Source organism: Penaeus vannamei, chromosome 19 (genome assembly GCF_042767895.1).
Source record: "Penaeus vannamei isolate JL-2024 chromosome 19, ASM4276789v1, whole genome shotgun sequence".
NCBI classification, from domain to species: Eukaryota; Metazoa; Arthropoda; class Malacostraca; order Decapoda; family Penaeidae; genus Penaeus; species Penaeus vannamei.
Genome location: NC_091567.1, coordinates 26,479,893 through 26,487,392, shown reverse-complemented (window position 1 = coordinate 26,487,392; position 7,500 = coordinate 26,479,893). Strand labels below are relative to the sequence as shown.

The 7,500-nt window shown below is 41.9% G+C and overlaps 1 protein-coding gene across 1 annotated transcript in view; it reads left to right on the top strand.

The window, feature by feature from the left end:
• The first annotated feature begins 680 nt into the window (after positions 1-680).
• Positions 681-7,500, top strand: part of LOC113822383 (hexosaminidase D) — a 173,916-nt gene continuing 167,096 nt past the window's right edge. Inside the window, exon 1 of the mRNA XM_070134123.1 lies at positions 681-1,084. The gene's annotated coding sequence lies outside the window, so the exon portion shown is untranslated. The remainder of the gene's footprint in view (positions 1,085-7,500) is intronic.

Below are 7,500 nucleotides of genomic sequence, written 5' to 3'. Positions count from 1 at the left end.
TCGCCAAGAATTGTTTACAGCACGGGCTAAGTGCATTAACGTCAAGTGCAATGTTTACAATGGGAAGGAGTTCAAAGCACAACCGTAATGCTACAATAATGTACGATTATTATGTTTTTTGTACAGTTCTGCGCGCTCCTTTATTCCTTATAACATTAATCACACGTGCAAACTTTATTCTTAAGTTCGCATTATTTGTTTATTTCTTTTACCTTTTTTCAGATCACTTCATTGTGATTCTATAACCAGGGCTGAAATTTGATCTTCCCCGAATCAATGCGCACAATCATACTGAGTTTTAGAATGTCCTTGGAGTATTTATTGCATTCCGATATGATGTGAAGGAATTACATGTTTAATGGATGAGGTTTATGGTTTGGGAAGGTAAAGTCCGCGAGGGAAGCCGCGAGGGTTGTGAGAATTAGAGTCTCGTGTGAGGTCTCATGGAGTCAAGCATCGATTAACACGTTCGTAATACCCGTTTTCATCCTGTTTTGCATATTACTCGCAGCATGTTCATACTCCAAAGATAAGCATCAGACATCAACGACTCGAGAAGAAACTGGCTTCGGGAAAACGGAAATCCATTTAATACTTGAAGTCGCTTCCCGGCGCCCTAACCCTCACGCGTTTGGGAAAGAGGGGAGATCTCGGCGCCCTGCGTACCTCAACCGGTTCGCAGTCTCGCGCAGATCCACTCGGAGGAAGGCACATGTGCGCAGGTCCTCCGTCGTGTTTACTTCGTGTGGCCTCTTGCTAGCGGCCGCCCCGAAGCACAGCCAGCCAGCAGTGGCCTATGATGTGAGCCTGCAACAAGTTTGGTTTCTTTGTCGGGCCTTGCCTAAGTGAACGGGCCCTTCGCCGCCCAGTGGGGATAAGGAATCGCTCGCGGGACGGAGCGAGTGTCCAGGACCGCGCAAAGCAGTAGAGCGGCGAGTGTAAGGTCGTTTATTGATCCTAACGTGAATCTCTCGCAATTCTCGGCGGGGGAGTTGTGGTTGTAAGGGAGTGTGTCACTTGAACTATTGCCTGACACCACCCACGACTGCAACAACGCACGTTGACACGCCGCAACACACCGCAGGTAAGTCCCGGTCGCAAGCGGTGGCTGATATGCGTCTGTTCTTTCCCCTCGGATTCTGTTTTGATGAAGCGGCTCGCTATTGGCTCGCGGCCTTTATTGTAAACAACCCGTAACCAGCGAAGACACCATGTTGTCATCAACTATTTACACGATTTTTTTTGCCTCTCGCAACTCACGTGTCTGTAAGTTCTGCGTCTCGTATTCAGACACTCGTAACTCGTAGCCCGCGTGTCTTCAAACAGCCACGACACGCAAACGCGACTCATCCATTTCAGTGTACTCGCTTATCACTCATTCCGACGCTGGAAACATCCCTGACTCACGAGTGGCTTAGCGTGAACATCGGCGACATAGGCCTACCCATTTATCGTAAACTCGCACGCAACTAGCCGATTATGTGTCGCTGTTAATGGCTTATTGCACCTACTCTCTCATGCCAAACATTCAACTCACGCTGACTGTTTGCGAATATCGTGTCGCCATAAACGCACCATTGTCAGCCAGGCCATTCGGGGAAATATAACACGACGACGATAAAAAAAAAACCAGCAACGAACACCACTATCTTGCGAAAGCCGTAGTCGTCGCACACGGGAGGTTATGAATTGCCAAAGACCGTTAAGTCTCAAAAGTTCGAGTAATTTCCATTTGCTCGAACTCGCCTTATTGATTAAAACCCATCATGCGATCACTGATTAAAATTCATTAGAGTTCACTTTGGTAACTCATGCACAAGAAGTTGACGAAGGGAAGGGGAAGGGGAGAGGGCGGAGGGGGGAGGGGAGAGGGAGAGGGCGGAGGCAGAAGGAGAGGAGAGGGAGTGTGTTTATTTGATACGATGGATATTGATAATGTCAATCAGCTGTTGCCATCAACATCACTCCGCCCCAGTGGGATGAAAATCGGCAACAATGAATAGCAAAATCGCCGTCAGAAATGACCGTTAGATGATGTTACATTGATGCTTAAAAAATAATAGAGAAGTGGAGAAAATGAAAAGAAAAAAAGGGTTAAGAAGAACGAGAAAGCGGATTTATTTTATTCACAAGGAGAGCGGTATGAATTTCCGAATTTCGCTTGTCCTTTTGACGCTATTGGCTGCTCGGACACCACGAAAAGTATCACCATTCCAAAAGGGGGGGGTGGTTACGGGGTGGGTGGAGGAGAAGGGGAGGGCTACGGGGTGGGTGGAGGAGAAGGGGAGGGCTACGGGGTGGGTGGAGGAGAAAGGGGGAGTGGGGTGGGGGAAGGGAGGGAGGGAGGGGAAGGTCAGAGGGAGTGGGAGGGAGGTAAGGAATCTGGGGAAGGAACAGTTGTGAATAGATTCTTTACAGGACATTGGTTGGGTAATGTAGGTTCAATTGCCTGAAAATCAAATATCCCAGAATTTCGCTTTTGCCTCGATATATTATTAAACGACCCAAGAAGACTGATGAGAGGAGGGCGAAGAGAGAGAAAAGGGAGAGGAAGAGAGAGAGAGGGTAAGGTAGAGGAAGACGAAAAAGGGAGCGAATGAGAGTGTGCATGTGTGTATGTTTGAATGTGTATGCGCGCTCGTGTGTGTGTGTATTTATGTATGTATGTACATGTGAAAGACAGAGAGTTCAGATAACTCCTTAGTGATATATCCTTGATCATTACAGCAGTAGTATTAGATTTACTGCATTTGCATCAGTTTTGTCATTTTGCATTAAAAAGGTTTCCATAATTTGCATTTACACTTTTTGTACTTTATGGCATTTATGGACACCATGGCTGAAGGGAGGGGAAGGACAGAGACTGAAGAGAATTTTTTTCATACTTCTGAAGATGCCCAGAGTAATTGCCAGAAGTGAGGGCTAACTTATTGGAAATGCGAGATATCTTGAGCTCTTTAATTTGAGAACACGGGAGTCCGGGCCAATCATCAGCCTCAGAGGCATGGGTTGCATTCCACCGTTGCCACCACTATCAGAGCTGTAAAGTTGTAGGCCTTGATTTCACACATTAATGCACCAAAGTGGACTTAATGGTCAGTTAGTAATGTTGGTTGAAGGAAGGCACACGTTTAAGGGCCATCATCCTTGAAGGCTTGGTGTTTCTTAATATATGTTTGTACGCATACATACTTATGCATAAACATAAATATGTATGTGTACTGTATCAATCAATTCATCTATCAATTTATATATCTATATCTATATTTATACACATACGTATTACATGTATACATATTATAAATATGTGTATGTATATCTACCGTTTTGGCTCTGTTTATTTATTCGTGTGTTTTTATATATACATACACATACCTACAAATACATATACGTTTATGCACATATATATTTGCACGCGCCCAAACATATATACATAAACAACTGAATAAAGTGTACTTTCATTTTCAGGGATATTTGCATTATCAAAATTGTATCCGTTCTAGCAACTTTTTGATTAATGATGACTGTAGATGACTGATATCTCATTATTACTACAACCATAACGGGATAAACATGTGACAGTTAAAGTAGAACTAAATACTGTTGGACTTTTTTTTTGTATAAATGAACTTTGTTATCGTCTCCAGTTTCATTTTGATTATACAGGTAAAACGAGTGAACAATAATGATATTAATTTATTAAATGGAAATATCTCAATTATGAATAGGACAAATAATACCAATAATAATGTGGGAATTTTGCTAGCTATGAAACGGAAATAATTTTATTACTAACTGTAATAAATGACATTGATGATAATTGCAAGGGTGATATTGCATGTGATATCAATGATTAGTATAATGACATTAATTGCATTAATAATCATTACTGTTTTGTCACAGTAGCATTACCACCTTTACGATTAATCTCCGTATGGCAGGAAGCGCTGAAAAAGGTAAAGGTTAAATGAAAAAAACAAGAAACAAGTTTTTGCTTTTGCTGTTTTTTCCTTTAGCTTATCAAGCGAATGACGCTTGGAAGAATGGCACTGTGGAAGTCATCACCGGAGCCAGAATGGACACTTGACACCGCTGTACAGCACCAGAGAAGCGCACGACGATCGGCTTTTGTCCGCCTTGTCTGACCTTTGTGTAAGAGGTGGACGCGCCTGCCTCGGGGTCGGGCGCATCACTGGTATAAGGTCAGGGTTGTCGGTGGAGGGGGATTGAGCAAGAGATGGTGGAGGTGGAAGGGAGAGGAAGAGAAAACAAGGAGGGAGAGGGAGAGCAAGAGAAGACGAGGAGGGAAAGGGCGAGGAAAAGAGGACGAGAAAGGAGAGGAAGACGAAGACGAGAAGGGAGAGGGAGAGGAAAAGAAGACCTAGAGACAGTAGAAGAAAATGAAGACGACGAGGAAATGCAATTTGAAGATGGAGATAAGAAATATGAATAAAATTGATAACGACGAAAAAGGGAAAAGGCAGAATAAAGGAAATGGGTAGTGCGAATAGTAGGAATGATTATTATGATTCTTTTAGCCAGGTCTGTGGTAATAAAAATGGGCATTTAAATGTTTAAACAACGCAAATCAGAAGTCATATACTCTCTGTACAGGGTGTCTTACAGCCTTGTTTCTCGGTGGTCGTGCCTACTACAGTATCAAGTGCTTACATATTTACAGTTTATTCAGATATATCTAGTCTAGTACCAATAGAAATAACATAGCATTGTAGGTTATATTAAATTCCCCTCCAAAGTTTGTGAAATGAATAAGCAAACCCTATCAAGAGGTTCTTTCTAAAGGTCAAATGCCATAAATATGCACCCTGGGCCATTTCCGCGTTTCTGGAGCCATTTTACAAGCGCCATTTCTTTTTGTTTTCTCTCCAGACGGTTCAACCAGAGATGCTAAAGGGTCAGGTTAAGTTAGGTTACGAGTTTCACCTGTTTAAATTCCCTTGTTCAATATGGGAAAAACGGTTGGAGGGATACGCAAAGTTTCGGAGAAAAAATTGAGATTTTGGAAATCCTGGGCCAGTAGATTCCACCGTGATGTTGCCCTCTTGGAGTCATTGTTTTTTTATTATTTTATATTCAGGTTCCTTCCTATTTCTTTTGTTCATGTTTGTATTGGTAGTGTCGAGTTTTTTGTCTTTATTTTAGGTAGATTCTTGTTTTATCCGTTTGGAGCCAGATTAGTTGTTGATATTGTTACTATTATCATTATCATAATTTTTATTATTGTTTTTGTTGTTATGATCGTCGTAATAATTTTTTTTTATTATTATGTTTTACTCTATTATACCTCTCCCCCTTTTTATTATCGAAAAATTTCTTAGAAATCGCATTATTATCTCCCGTCATCTTTTCAATTTTAATTCATGACCAGCACATTCATTGATGGTGTTGCCGTATTGTAGTCATTGTTTTTGTACCATATTTTTATTTTCCGGTTTCCTTTTTCCCTATGTATACATATTTCAAAACTTATACTTTAGGTATTGACATTTGAATTTAATTCCATTTATTATTGCATTTATTTTTTCACCTTAGAGATTTTTCAGGTTCTTCCCGCGTCCTACAGTTGCCAGACCATATTTCCTGTTATTTTTCACTTCGTTTCCTAATTAAGTTCATAACTTATTTTAGTATCAGGTGTTGCAGCTCTTCCATTATCTCGAAAAAAGTTCAACCAACTAAAAATTATATATGTGAAGCTGAGAAAGAGAGAGAGAAAAAAACTTGCAATTTACTAATAGTCTGAAAATGGCGACGGGTCTAACCTTCATTGATTTCGGGCAAAACCTCGTGATAAGATTTTTATATGAAAAAAAGAAATCTCGGAATATCGGGAATCCTGGTTCCGTTTCCTACAACCATTTTCCTCTTTCCTTTTTTTCCCGCTCTTTTTTTTTAAGTTTTACCGCACTTTCTTACGGGTAACTTGATACTTTCTCGCGTACCCTTCCCATTACCGAGAAAGTTTCTAGTCCATAGGTTTAAGTCTGTTCCGAAAGAAGTTTACCTTCCTTATGTATGAGAATCGAGCTGTCTTCTGAGTTAGCTAGGGGGAGGGGGAGGGAGAGGTAGGGAAGGAAGAGAGAGAGAGAGAGAGAGAGAGAGAGAGAGAGAGAGAGAGAGAGAGAGAGAGAGAGAGAGAGAGAAAGAGAAAGAGGAAAGAAAGGTGCGGGATGGAAGGTGGGGGAATAAGGGTAAGGGCGATAGAGAAGAGGGAGAGGAAAGTGAGAGATGGCTAAATAGATAGAATTGCTAATCTGTGTAACCTTTCAGGTTTTAGTTAACAGTTTATGATTTACCCAAAGATTATTAGCAAATCCACTCCTATTGCACCTGCTGCAAAGCCGGATCTTCTTGGCATTTTCTCGTTCTTCGCTTGTTATCACCTCTCTCCCTCTCTTTAACCCCATCTCTCTCTCTCTCTCTCTCTCTCTCTCTCTCTCTCTCTCTCTCTATATATATATATATATATATATATATATATATATATATATATATATATCCTCTCCTTCTCCCTCTCCCTCCCCCCTCCCCCTCTCTCTCACTCTCCTCTCTCCCTCCCCCTCTCCCTCCCTCTCTCCCTCCCTCTCTCCTTTACCCTCTCTCTGTCTCATCTTCGCATTATCCTCGCTCTCTATTTTCACCAGGCTGATTCTCCAGCGCCATCTAAACAAAGTTGAATGAAATAGAGACCTGGGATCTTCAAATTCCGAGTCTCTGCTTCTGGCCCGGATTAGTATGCGGTTCAGTATGATCCACACTCCATTTCTAAGAAGCTTCATCTCTTTTTTCTTCTTTTCGCTTCTTGCTCCTCTTTCTTCTTTCTCCTTCTCTCTCTTCTTGATCATTTTCTCTCTCTTCTTGTTGCTCTTCTCGCTCACCTTTTCTCTCGTCTTCTTATTTCTCTCCTTCTCACATCTCGCTCATTTCTTTTTCCCTCCTCCTCGTCGTCGTCATCATCGTCGTCGTTGTTGACGTCATCATCATCATCATCATCATCATCATCATCATCATCATCATCATTTACCTTTTCATCTTTCTCCTCCTTCTCCTTCGCATTTCCCTTTTCATCTTTCTCCTCCTTCTCCTTCCCATTTCCCTTTTCATCTTCCTCCTCGCCCCCCCCCCCTTCACATTCCCCTTCAAACAGGTGGAAATTACCGAGCTCCAAGATTGTGTACAAGGAACAATCGCCTTCCAGAATGTTTGCGTTACAAGACATAAGTATGTTTGTGAGGGAGTTTCCTGTGCATCTTTCTTGCCAATTGTATTTTTGCTTTGTTCATTATATTATTTCGCCCCCTGCTCTCGGTAGCGATTCTTTGTGCGTGAACAATGAAGGGATCTTAGGGGGGGAAATAAGGTTATAAATTTTCCCGCCTGGAAACACACGCTGGGTAGAGACGATACAAAGGACCTTGTCAAATTACTCGTTTTTTTGTAGCGCTTGTGGATTGTAAATGCGACTGGAAACCTCATGGG